The sequence below is a fragment of the Arachis ipaensis genome, chromosome B10 (genome assembly GCF_059453495.1).
Source record: "Arachis ipaensis isolate K30076 ecotype BB chromosome B10, ASM5945349v1, whole genome shotgun sequence".
Taxonomy (NCBI): Eukaryota; Viridiplantae; Streptophyta; class Magnoliopsida; order Fabales; family Fabaceae; genus Arachis; species Arachis ipaensis.
In genome coordinates this window covers 46,880,400-46,894,323 of record NC_142435.1, presented here as the reverse complement: position 1 = coordinate 46,894,323, position 13,924 = coordinate 46,880,400, and the positions used below count along the sequence as shown (strand labels likewise).

The 13,924-nt window shown below is 39.7% G+C and overlaps 2 non-coding genes across 2 annotated transcripts; one reads left to right on the top strand and one right to left on the bottom strand.

The window, feature by feature from the left end:
• The first annotated feature begins 3,420 nt into the window (after positions 1–3,420).
• Positions 3,421–3,528, top strand: LOC148579924 (small nucleolar RNA R71). Its single transcript, XR_015895567.1, has one exon. It is a non-coding gene; the product is annotated as a small nucleolar RNA R71 (small nucleolar RNA).
• Positions 3,529–13,469: 9,941 nt separating this feature from the next.
• On the bottom strand, positions 13,470–13,573 carry LOC148579923 (small nucleolar RNA R71). The gene has a single exon (XR_015898625.1). It is a non-coding gene; the product is annotated as a small nucleolar RNA R71 (small nucleolar RNA).
• Between the last annotated feature and the right edge of the window lie 351 nt (positions 13,574–13,924).

Here is a 13,924-nt window from a genome sequence, read left to right as displayed (position 1 = left end):
ATTGCATAGATGGAAAATGAGGTGAGGAAAGGTTAACCTTGCCATAGTGGAGGACTTGTCAGCCACCTTGTAGAGTTCTTGAGGTATAATCTCATGAACTTCCACCTCTTCTCCAATCATGATGCTATGGATCATGATGGCCCGGTCTATAGTAACTTTAGACCGGTTGCTAGTGGGAATGATTGAGCATTGAATGAACTCCAACCATCCTCTAGCTACAGGCTTGAGGTCCAATCTTCTTAGTTGAACCGGCTTGCCTTTGGAGTCAATCTTCCATTGAGCTCCTTCTACACATATGTCCATAAGGACTTGGTCCAACCTTTGATCAAAGTTGACTCTCCTTGTGTAGGGGCGTGCGTTCTCTTCCATGTTTGGCAAGTTGAACGCCAACCTCACATTTTCTGGACTAAAATCCAAGTATTTTCCCTGAACCATTGTAACATAGTTTTTTTGGATCCGGGTTCTTACTTTGATCATGGTTCTTGGTGATCCATGCATTAGCATAGAACTCTTGAACCATTAGGATGCCGACTTGTTGGATGGGATTTGTTAGAACTTCCCAACCTCTTCTTTGAATTTCATGTCGAATCTCCGGATACTCATTTCTTTTGAGTTTGAAAGGGACCTCAGGGATCACCTTCTTCTTGGCCACAACATCATAGAAGTGGTCTTGATGGGCTTTGGAGATGAACCTTTCCATCTCCCATGACTCGGATGTGGAAGCTTTTGTCTTCCCTTTCCCCTTTCTAGAGGATTCTCTGATCTTAGGTGCCATCAATGGTAATGGAAAAACAAAAAGCTTATGCTTTTACCACACCAAACTTAGAATTTTGCTTGCCCTCGAGCAATAAAAGAAAGAATAGATGAAGAAGAAGAAGAAATGGAGGAGAGGGAGAGTGGGAAGTGTTTCGGCCAAGAAGGGTGTAGAGGGGTGTGTTGTGTGAATTTGATGAAGAATGGAGGGCTTTATATAGGGAAGGGAGGGGGGGAAAGGTTTCGGCCATATGGGTGGGTTTGGGTGGGAAATTGGTTTTAAATTTTGAAGGTAGGTGGAGTTTATGAGGTAGGTTTATGGGGAAGAGTGGATGGATGTGAGTGGTGAAGAGGTGATGGGGAAGAGAGATTGAGGTGATTGGTGAAGGGTTTTTGGGGAAGAGTGTTTATGGGGTTGTGTGAAAGAGAGTGGTGAGAAGAAGTGAGTGGAGGTAGGTGGGGATCCTGTGGGGTCCACAGATCCTGAGGTGATCCTGTGGGGTCCACAGATCCTGAGATGATCCTGTGGGGTCCACAGATCCTGGGGTGTCAAGGATTTGCATCCCTGCACCAATTAGGCATGTAAAATGCCTTTGCACACAACTCTGGGCGTTCAGCGCCAGGTTGGTACCCATTTTGGGCGTTCAACGCCCATTTGTTGCCATTTCTGGCGTTGAACGCCAGAACCATGCTTGTTCTGGGCGTTCAGCGCCAGAATGCTGCCCATTTTGGGCGTTCAGCGCCAGAACCATGCTCTGTTCTGGCGTTGAACGCCAGGCAGATGCTCCTCCAGGGTGTGATTTTTCTTCTGCTGTTTTTGATTCTGTTTTCAATTTTTATATTTATTTTGTGACTCCTCATGATCATGAACCTATAAAGACATATAACTAAGAAAAATATAGTTAGGAAAATAAAAATTGGGTTGCCTCCCAACAAGCGCTTCTTTAATGTCAATAGCTTGACAGTGGGCTCTCATGGAGCCTCACAGATGTTCAGAGCATTATTGAGACTCTCCAATACCAAACTTAGAGTTTGGATATGGGAGTTCAACACCAAACTTAGAGTTTGGTTGTGGCCTCCCAACACCAAACTTAGAGTTTGACTGTGGGGGCTTGGGTTGACTCTGCTTTGAGCGAAGCTTTTCATGCTTCCTTTCCATGGTTGCAGAGGGAGATCCTTGAGTTTTAAATACAAGGGAGTCCTCATTCCATTGAAGGACTAGTTCACCTCTGTCAATATCAATCACAGCTCTTGCTGTGGCCAGGAAAGGTCTTCCTAAGATGATGGATTCATCCTCTTCCTTTCCAGTATCCAGGACAATGAAATCAGCAGGGATGTAAAGGCCTTCAACCTTTACTAACACGTCCTCTACTTGTCCATATGCCTGTTTTCTTGAATTGTCTGCCATCTCTAATGAGATTTTAGCAGCTTGCACCCCATAGATTCCCAGTTTTTCTATTACAGGGAGGGGCATGTGGTTTATTCCTGAACCAAGGTCACACAGGGCCTTAAAGATCATGGTGCCTATGGTACAAGGTATTATGAACTTTCCAGGATCCTGTCTCTTCTGAGGCAATGTCATTTGATCCAGATCACTTAGTTCATTAATGAACAAGGGAGGTTCAACTTCCCAAGTATCAATGCCAAATAATTTGGCATTCAGCTTCATGATTGCACCAAGAAACTTGGCAGTTTGCTCTTCAGTAACATCCTCATTCTCTTCAGAAGAGGAATACTCATCAGAGCTCATGAAGGGCATAAGGAGGTTCAATGGAATCTCTATGGTCTCTAGATGAGCCTCAGAGTCCTTTGGTTCCTCAGAGGGAAGCTCCTTATTGGTCACTGGACGTCCAGGAGGTCTTCCTCCTTGGGATTCACGTCCTCCTCTCCCTCATTGGGTTCGGCCATTTTGCTTATGTCAATGGCCTTGCACTCTCCTTTTGGATTCTCTTCTGTATTGCTTGGGAGAGTACTGGGAGGGATTTCAGTGATCCTTTTACTCAACTGGCCCACTTGTGCCTCCAAATTTCTAATGGAAGACCTTGTTTCATTCATGAAACTCACAGTGGCCTTAGATAGATCAGAGACCAAGTTTGCTAAATTAGAAGTATTTTGTTCAGAGTTCTCTGTCTGTTGCTGAGTGGATGATGGAAAAAGTTTATTATTGTTAAACCTGTTTCTTCCACCATTATTAAAGCCTTGTTGAGGCTTTTGATCCTTCCATGAGAAATTTGGATGATTTCTCCATGATGAGTTATAGGTGTTTCCATAAGGTTCACCTAAGTAATTCACCTCTGCTTTTGCAGGGTTCTCAGGATCATAAGCTTCTTCTTCATAAGAAGCCTCTTGAGTACTGTTGGATGCAGCTTGCATTCCATTCAGACTCTGAGAAATCATATTGACTTGCTGAGCCAATATTTTGTTCTGAGCCAATATGGCATTCAGAGTATCAACCTCAAGAACTCCCTTCTTCATAGGCGTCCCATTATTCACAGGATTCCTTTCAGAAGTGTACATGAACTGGTTATTTGCAACCATGTCAATGAGTTCTTGAGCTTCTGCAGGCGTTTTCTTCAGGTGAATGGATCCACCTGCAGAAGTGTCCAATGACATCTTAGATAACTCAGACAGACCATCATAGAATATATCCAGGATGGTCCATTCTGAAAGCATGTCAAAAGGACACTTTTTGGTCAGTCCTTTGTATCTCTTCCAAGCTTCATAGAGGGATTCACCTTCTTTTTGTCTGAAGGTTTGAACATCCACTCTAAGCTTGCTCAGCTTTTGAGGAGGAAAGAACTTGGCTAGGAAAGCCTTGACCAGCTTATCCCAAGAGTTCAGGCTATCCTTAGGTTGAGAGTCCAACCATATTCTAGCTCTGTCTCTTACAGCAAATGGGAAAAGCATGAGCCTGTAGACTTCAGGATCTACTCCATTAGTCTTAACAGTATCACATATCTGCAAGAATTCAGTTAAGAACTGAAAAGGATTTTCAGATGGAAGTCCATGAAACTTGCAGTTCTGCTGCATCAGAAAAACTAATTGAGGTTTCAGCTCAAAGTTGTTTGCTCCAATGGCAGGAATGGAGATGCTTCTTCCATGTAAATTGGAATTAGGTGCAGTAAAGTCACCAAGCATCCTCCTTGCATTATTATTATTTTCGGCTGCCATCTCCTCTTCCTGTTCGAAAATTTCTGAAAGGTTATCTCTGGATTGTTGTAATTTGGCTTCTCTTAATTTTCTCTTCAGAGTCCTTTCAGGTTCCGGATCTGCTTCAACAAGAATATTCTTGTCCTTGCTCCTACTCATATGACAAAGAAGAGGGTACAGAAAAAATAATAATAATAGAGTTCCTTTATACCACAGTATAGGGATCCCTTTGTGAGTGGAAGAAAAGAGGGAGATAAAGAATGTAATGTAATGGAAGAAACACAACTGTGAGGAGGGTAGAGATGTGAGATGAGATGTTAGTAGATGAATAAATAAATAGAATAAGATGGGAGAGGGAGAATTTTCGAAAATAATTTTTGAAAAAGGGTTAGTGATTTTCGAAAATAGTTTTTGAAAAAGGTTAGTAATTTTCGAAAAATTTTGAAATCAAAAATAAAAATAATTAGTTAATTAAAAAGAAATTTTTGAATAAGAGGGAAGATATTTTCGAAAATTAGAGAGAGATAGTTAGTTAGGTAGTTTTGAAAAAGATAGAAACAAACAAAAAGTTAGTTAGTTAGTTGAAACAAATTTTGAAAAGATAAGAAGTTAGGAAGTTAGAAAAGATATTTTGAAATCATATTTTTGAAAAAGATAAGATAAGAAGATATTTTTGAAAAGATATGATTGAAATTAGTTTTTGAAAAAGATTTGATTTTTAAAATCTCAATTAATGACTTGATTCACAAGAAATCACAAGGTATGATTCTAGAACTCAAAGTTTGAATCTTTCTTAACAAGTAACAAACTTGAAATTTTTTTGAATCAAAACATTAATTGATTATGTTATTTTCGAAAATTTGGCCTAAAAATAAGAAAAAGATTTTTGAAAAATATTTTTGGAATTTTCGAAAATAACTAAGAATTTTGAAAAAGATTTGATTTTTGAAAAAGATAAGATTTTTAAATTGAAAATTTGATTTGACTCATAAAAACAACTAGATTTTTAAAAATTTTTTGAAAAAGTCAAATCTAATTTTCGAAATTTTAAGAGAGAAAAAGGGAAAGATATTTTTGAATTTTTAATAATGAGAGAGAAAAACAAGAAAAATGATGCAATGCATGAGAATTTTAGATCAAAACATGTGATGCATGCAAGAATGCTATGAATGTCAAGATGAACACCAAGAACACTATGAAAATCAAGATGAACATCAAGAACTCATTTTTGAAAAATTTTTAATGCAAAGAAAACATGCAAGACACCAAACTTAGAATTCTTTAATGCTTAGACACTAAGAATTCAAGAATGCATATGAAAAATACCAAACAACACAAAACAAAAAATCATCAAGATCAAACAAGAAGACTTACCAAGAACAACTTGAAGATCATGAAGAACACTATGAATGCATGAAATTTTCGAAAAATGCAAGATGCACATGCAATTGACACTAAACTTATAACATGACTCAAGACTCAAACAAGAAACAGAAAAATATTTTTGATTTTTATGATTTTCTAATTTTTTTGGATTTTTATTTTATATTTTTTTGAAAATTATTTAGAAAAGAGAAAATAAGGATTCCAAAATTTTTAATATGAATTCCAGGAACCTTGTCATGTTATTCTAAAGCTTCAGTCCAGGAATTAGACATGGCTCACTAGCCAGCCAAGCTTTCAATGAAAGCTCCGGTCCAAAACACTAGACATGGCCAATGGCCAGCTAAGCTTCAGCATGTAATTCAGACATGACATGCCTGACATACCCTACAGTCGTATAACAGCTGATGGTTGGAAGCCTCAGTCCAAATGAATTTAGACATGGCTTTACAGCCAGCCAGGCTTCACATGCTTCATGAAACACTAGAATTCATTCTTAAAAATTCTGAAGAAAAAATTATATTTTTGAAAACATTTTTATTTTTTTTTTCGAAAACAAAAGAAAAAAAAAATTTTTTGAAATATTTTTTGAAAAATTTTTGAAGAGAAAACAAAAAGAAAATTACCTAATCTGAGCAACAGGATGAACCGTTAGTTGTCCAAGAAAGATGACCCAGCTGAGACTGGACATTTAAGGCTTCAAATAAGAAGATAGTGAATCTCTTTATGATGCTTGGGAAAGGTATAGAAGGATACTAAGAAAATGTCCTACTGAAATGTTTTTAGGATGGGTACAATTAGACATCTTCTACTATGGACTTTCAGACATGGCTAAAATGTCTCTGGACCACTCTGTTGGTGGTTCCATACACATGAGAAAGACCATTGAAGAGGCTCGCGAGCTTATTGAGACAGTTGCCACTAATCAGTATCTGTACTCAGCTGCTGAGACTTCTATGAAAGGAGAGGTTAAGGCCATATCTACTGAACCTAACCCTCCAGAGCCAGATGGCCCATTGACTCAGCAATTACACGCCCTTGCCCAGCAACTACTGGAACTGCAAGAGGCTTTGCGAGAAACTCAGGCTTCTAACAGGAATGTAGAAGCCCAGCTGAGTTAAACAAGGCAGTAGTTATCCAAGCAGATAACAAAGGAATGCCAGGCTATTCAACTGAAGAGTGGGAAATCCTTAAACACCTAACCTCCATATAACAAGAGGTCAAAGGAAACAAAGCCACCAGAGGAACACCAGACTGATGTCCAAGACGTCTCTGAGGGCATTGAATGCCCAAAGAGGAATGTCATTGGCGTTGGTGCACGAAATTGTGATCATCAACAATGGCGCCAAAGATTTGGTGCTCTCAAACGTGAATCACACTTTGTCACAACTTTGCACAACTAACCAGCAAGTGCACTGGGTCGTCTAAGTAATAAACCTTACGTGAGTAAGGGTCGATCCCACGGATATTGTCGGCTTGAAGCAAGCTATTGTCGGCTTAAAACGTAAAATAGGATAGAAATACTTATGTAATTCATTGGTGAGAATTTCAGATAAGCGTATGGAGATGCTTTTGTTCCTCCTGAACCTCTGCTTTCCTGCTGTCTTCATCCAACCATTCCTACTCCTTTCCATGGCAAGCGTTATGTAGGGCATCACCGTCGTCAATGGCTACATCCCATTGGTATGCGAAATTGCTACTCAGGTTGTGAATTGTTGTTCGAAATTGATTCCCTGGCAATGGCACCAAAAATGGATGCACAGGACCATGGTCTAAACATATCTTCACAACTTCGCATAACTAACCAGCAAGTGCACTAGGTCGTCCAAGTAATACCTTACGTGAGTAAGGGTCGAATCCCACGGAGATTGTTGGTATGAAGCAAGCTATGGTCACCTTGTAAATCTCAGTCAGGCGGATATAAAACAGTAATGGGTTTTCGAAAATAAATAATAGAATAGGGATAGAAATACTTATGTAATTCATTGGTGAGAATTTCAGATAAGCGAATAGAGATGCTTTCGTTCCTCTGAACCTCTGCTTTCCTGCTATCTTCATCCAATCAGTCTTACTCCTTTCCATGGCTGGCTTTATGTGATACATCACCATTGTCAATGGCTACTTTCGGTCTTCTCTCGGGAAAATGATCCAAATGCCCTGTCACGGCACGGCTAATCGTCTGGAGGCATCACCCTTGTCAATGGCTTCATCTTATCCTCTCAGTGAAAATGGTCAACGCACCCTGTCACGGCACGGCTATTCATCTGTCGGTTCTCGATCATGCTGGAATAGGATTTACTATCCTTTTGCGTTTGTCACTAACACCCCGCAATCGCGAGTTTGGAGCTCGTCACAGTCATTCATTCATTGAATCCTACTCGGAATACCACAGACAAGGTTTAGACCTTCCGGATTCTCTTGAATGCCGCCATCATTCTAGCTTACACCACGAAGATTCTGGTTAGGAGATCTAAGAGATACTCATTCAGTCGAATGTAGAACGGAAGTTGTTGTCAGGCACGCGTTCATAGGGAATGATGATGATTGTCACGTTCATCATATTCAGATTGAAGTACGAATGAATATCTTAGAAGCGAAACAAGATGAATTGAATAGAAAACGGTAGTACTTTGCATTAATCTTTGAGGAACAGCAGAGCTCTACACCTTAATCTATGGAGTGCAGAAACTCTACCGTTAAAAATACATAAGTGAAAGTCCAGGCATGGCCGAGAGGCCAGCCCTCAAACGTGATCTAAGATAGCATACAACCGAAAAAAGATGCCTAATACAATAGTAAAAGGTCCTATTTATAATAAACTAGCTACTAGGGTTTACAGAAGTAAGTAATTGATGCATAAATCCACTTTCGGGGCCCACTAGGTGTGTGATTGGGCTGAGCTTGAGTGTTGCACGTGTAGAGGTCCTTCCTGGAGTTGAACGCCAGCTTTTGTGCCAGTTTGGGCGTTCAACTCTGGTTTTGGCTCCTTTTCTGGCGCTAGACGCCAGATTTGGGCAGGAAGTTGGCGTTAAACGCCAGTTTACGTCATCTATTCTTGGCCAAAGTATGGACTATTATATATTGCGGGAAAGCCCTGGATATCTACTCTCCAACGCAATTGGAAGCGCGCCATTTCGAGTTCTGTATCTCCAGAAAATTCATTTTGAATGTAGGGAGGTCAGAATCCAACAGCATCAGCAGTCCTTCTTCAACCTCTGAATCTGATTTCTGCTCAAGTCCCTCAATTTTAGCCAGAAAATACCTGAAATCACAGAAAAACACACAAACTCATAGTAAAGTCCAGAAATGTGAATTTAACATAAAAACTAATGAAAACATCCCTAAAAGTAACTAGATTCTACTGAAAACATACTAAAAACAATGCCAAAAAGCGTATAAATTATCCGCTCATCACCCATCCTCTCTGTGAAAATGGTCCAATGCGCTGTCACTGCATGGCTATTCATCTGTCGGTTCTCGATCATACTGGAATAGGATTCAGTAATCCTTTTGCGTCTGTCACTACGCCCGGCACTCGCGAGTTTGAAGCTCGTCACAGCCATCCCTTCCCGGATCCTACTCGGAATACCATAGATAAGGTTTAGACTTTCCGGATCTTAAGAATGGCCACCAATAATTCTGGCCTATACCACGAAGACTCTGATCTCATGGAATGGAAGACTCGGTTGTCAGGCGAGGCAACCATGCGTCATGAACCATGAGGCTAAGAGATATGCACTTAAGCTATTGCAAGTAGAATGGAAGTGGTTATCAGGCATGCATTCATAGGTGAGAATGATAATGAGTGTCACGGATCATCACCTTCGTCATATTGAAGTGCGAATGAACATCTTAGATAGAAACAAGCGTGTTTGAATAGAAAACAGAAATAATTGCATTAATTCATCGAGACACAGCAGAGCTCCTCACCCCCAACAATGGAGTTTAGAGACTCATGCCGTCCAAAAGTACAAAGTTCAGATCTAAAAATGTCATGAGGTGCAAAATAAATCTCTAAAAGTTGTTTAAATACTAAACTAGTGACCTAGGTTTACAGAAAATGAGTAGACTATGATAGATAGTGCAGAAATCCACTTTCGGGGCCCACTTGGTGTGTGCTGAGGCTGAGACTTGAGCTTTACACGTGCCTAGGCTGTTTTTGGAGTTAAACGCCAGGTTGTAACCTGTTTCTGGCGTTTAACTCCAGAATAGGGCAGGAAGCTAGCGTTGAACGCCAGTTTGCATCATTTATCTTAGAGTAAAGTATAAACTATTATATATTGCTGGAAAGCCCTGGAGGTCTACTTTCCAACGCAATTGAGAGCACGCCATTTGGACTCCTCTAGCTCCAGAAAATTCACTTTGAGTGCAGGGAGGTCAGAATCCAACAACATCTACAGTCCTTTTTCAGCCTCTGAATCAGATTTTTGCTCAGGTCCCTCAATTTCAGCCAGAAATTACCTGAAATCACAGAAAAACACACAAACTCATAGTAAAGTCTAGAAATGTGATTTTTATTTAAAAACTAATAAAAATATAATAAAAAGTGACTAAAACATATTAAAAACTACCTAAAAACAATGCCAAAAAACGTATAAATTATCCGCTCATCAGGCGTTCAATGCCAAGAAGGGGTATTCATTCCTGGCATTGAACGCCCAATTAAGGACACCAACAAGGGTGTTGAACGCCTAAAAGGAATTCGTATTCCTGGAGTTGAACGCCAGGAAGGGGGCAGCAATATGGGCGTTAAACGCCCAAGCAAGAGAAGCCAGTCACATTCTGATATCAACCCTCCTAAGCAAGATAGTAACCCCCTTTCCAACAAATACGGCACTCAGCCTTCATCAACCAAGATAGATGAGTATAAGGCTAAGATGCCATTTCCTCAGAAACTCTGTCAAGAGGAGAAGGATAAACAGTTTTCCCACTTTGCGGATTATCTCAGAACATTAGAGACCAAGATCCCTTTTGCAGAGGCTCTTGAACAGATCCCTTCTGATGCTAAATTCCTGAAGGACATCTTAAGTCATAAGAAGGATTGGAGAGAGACAGAAACAGTACTTCTTACTGAAGAGTACAGTGCAATCATTCAAAATAATTTACCAGAGAAATTTAAGGATCCTGGAAGCTTTATGATACCATGCACTCTAAGTAATGCTTGTACAAGGACGGCCCTATGTGACCTTGGAGCAAGCATCAACCTAATACCTGCTTCATTAATAAAGAAGCTTTGCTTGACAATGAAGTCAAACTAACCCGCATATGCCTTCAACTGGTTGATGGTTCTATTAAGATACCATCAGGCGTAATTGAAGACATGATTGTTAGGGTTGGACCCTTCGCTTTTTCCACTGACTTCATGGTGTTGGATATGGAAGGATACAAAAGTGCATCCCTTATCCTAGGTAGACCCTTCCTAGTTACAGGACGGACCCTCATTGATGTTGAAAAAGGAGAAGTAACCCTAAAAGTCAATGAGAAAAAGTTCGTACTGAATGCTGTAAAAGCCATGCAGCATCCAGACACCCTAGAAGAATGCATGAGTATTGATCTCATTGATTCTCTAGTGGAAGAAGTAAACATGGCTGAGAGTCTCAAGGAAGGGCTGAATGACATCCTTACAGACGCCCAGCCCGATGTAGAGGAACCTCTGGAAATTCCTAAGGAAAAGGAGAAGCCTCCAAAGCTTGAGCTCCATTACCATCCTCCCTGAAATATGTATTTCTAGGACAAGGAGATACTTATCTTGTAATCATAAGCTCTGCTTTAGAACCACAGAAAAAAGAAGCACTGATCCAAGTGCTCAAAACACATAGGACCGCCCTTGGGTGGACTATAAGTGACCTTAAGGGCATTAGCCTGGCCCTATGCATGCATAAAATCCGGATGGAGGATGACGCCAAACTAGTGGTGCAACCACAAAGGCGACTAAATCTGGTTATGAAGGAAGTAGTGCAGAAGAAAGTCACTAAGCTTTGGGAGGCTGGGATTATTTATCCCATTTCTGATAGCCCCTGGGTGAGCCTGATAAACCACTATTTTATGGTTTATCTTGTGCTCAATTGAGTGGTTTTTATCAAGTCTTTGCAAACTTATTCATTCTAATTGCATAGTTTTACATTTTCCTTCCTGATTTTGTGCTATGATTGAAAACATGCTTCTTTGGCCTTATATTTGCTAATATTAATCCTCTCTTATTACCATTCGATGCCGTGATATGTGTGTTAAGTGATTTCAGAGATTATAGGGAAGGAATGGCTTAGAGAATGGAAAGGAAGCATGCAAAAGTGGAAGGAATACAAGAAACTAAAGGAACTGCTAAAGCTTTCCAGCCTGACTTCTTAGTACTAAATCGAACAATATATAATTTTCCATAGCTGCCGCGAAGATAGGCGACGCGCACGTATGGGTCACGCGCACGCGTCACCTGGCGAAAACTTAATCCACGCGTACGCATGGACGACTCGTACGCGTGACAGTGCCGCGACCTGTACGTATCAAAAATCGCTGGGGGCGATTTATGGGCTGTTTCTTACCCAGTTTTCGGCCCAGAAAACAATGATTAGAGGCTATAAAGTGGGGAAATCCATCCATTCATAACACAACATTCATAATTCATAATTTTAGATTTTAGATGTAGTTTTGGAGAGAGAAAGGCTCTCTCCTCTCTCTTAGAATTTAGGATTAGGATTTCTCTTAAATGTTAGGTTTACTTCTTCTGCATTCTAGGTTCTATGTTCTTTTAAATTTAGTTTCTCTTATCTACTTTTATTTATTCTATTACTTTAGTTGCTCTATTTCTCTTGGTAATTACTTATTTAGCCAATTTAGCTTATGAACTCTTCATGTTAGATTTGAATTTATGTTTAAATGCAATTTGAGGTATTTCAGATTTATGATTGCTTTTTTCTATTTATAATATAAATAATTTAGATTTTTTCCCCTTTGCTTTGGTTAAGGAATTGGTGACACTTGAGTTATCAAACTCAGCTGTTGATTGAAAATTGGAATTTGCTTATTGATTTGGATCCCTCTAAAGCTAGTCTTTCCACAGGAGTTGACTAGGACTTGAGGAATCAAATTAATTAGTCCACTTGACTTTCCTTTATTTAGTAAGGGTTAACTAAGTGGGAGCAATAAATAATTCTCATCACATCTAATAAAGATAACTAGGATGGGATTTCCAGTTCTTATACCTTGCAATGGTGTTCATGATAATTAATTTACTTTATTGCCAGTTTATTTTCCTGTTCCCTATTTCAAAAACCCAAAAATATACATTTTTCCATAACCAATAATAAAGCATATTTCCCTGCAATTCCTTGAGAAGACGACCCGAGGTTTAAATACTTTGGTTATAAATTTTATTGGATTTTGTTACTTGTGACAACCAAACTTTTGTACGAAAGGATTCTCTATTGGTTTAGAAACTATACTTACAACGTGATTATTCTTATAAAATTCTTTACTAGCAAGAATCTAATCGTCAAAATAGCGCCGTTGCCGGGGAGTTGCAATTGTGTGCTAAATTATTAATTAGTATACATATTTTAATTTTAATTGCATATTTTATTTTTATTTTTATTTTTATTTTTAGTTTTATTTTATTACCATGAGCTATACGTTTCTCTCATTGAATGGCGCATTCACTGCCTGATCCGAGCTTAGCTGCATTTGATCCTGAAATTGAAAGAACTATTTCACGTATTAGGCGAGCTTGACGCAGGTTAGCCTCTGATGGTGGTGAAGTGATTGTTATTGATTCACCAGTCTCATCTGAGGGCGAATCTAAACCGCCATCTGAGAGCGAAACAAGCTCCTTTACTATTGATTCAGTTGATTCACGTGCAGATAGCATGGCAGCACCTATGAGGATTACTCTCCAGGAAGCTGGAGTCCCAGATTTTACATTGCAGCCGTATCAAGTGCATCATCCAACTCTTGCTGCAGATTTTAAGCTGAAGACTGCATTAATCAACTTGATGCCCAAGTTTCATGGCTGTTCTACTGTTAGGCGTCACGGTGCAAATGAAACTTCTATTCTGTTAACAGCCTTCCTGTTTTCTCTTGAGGGAAAGGCAAGGGAGTGGTACTACTCCCAACCTAAAGCGACTGTTACCAACTGGGATACGCTTAGAAGAGAATTTTTGGAAAAATACTTTCCGGCTGAAGTTATAGACAGACTAAGGAAAGAGATCTCCTGCATTGTTCAAGGTGAATCAGAAACTCTCTATGAGTACTGGGAGCGCTTTAAGAACCTTGTAGACGTATGCCCCCATTACATGATTGACAGGCTAGTGTTAAGCAGCTATTTCACTCAAGGCATGAAGCCTCGGGATAAAACTACACTAGATGGTGCTAGTAATGGTTCTCTGAAAAAGTACAAGACCGCAGATGAAGCATGGCAACTGATCAGCGACTTAGCTGAGTCTACTAGGAATCACAGGCACAGGAGCAACCACTCAAAAGCTGTTGCAGAAGTTTCTTCTAGTACTGAGACTTCTGCTCTTACACAAAGCATATGTGAAATGACTAACCTACTGAAGCAAATGCAGTTAAATCAACAACAAACTCAGCCTTCCCCACCACAACAAAGCCAACAGTTAGTTCCACAAAGAGTATGCGGAATCTGTGC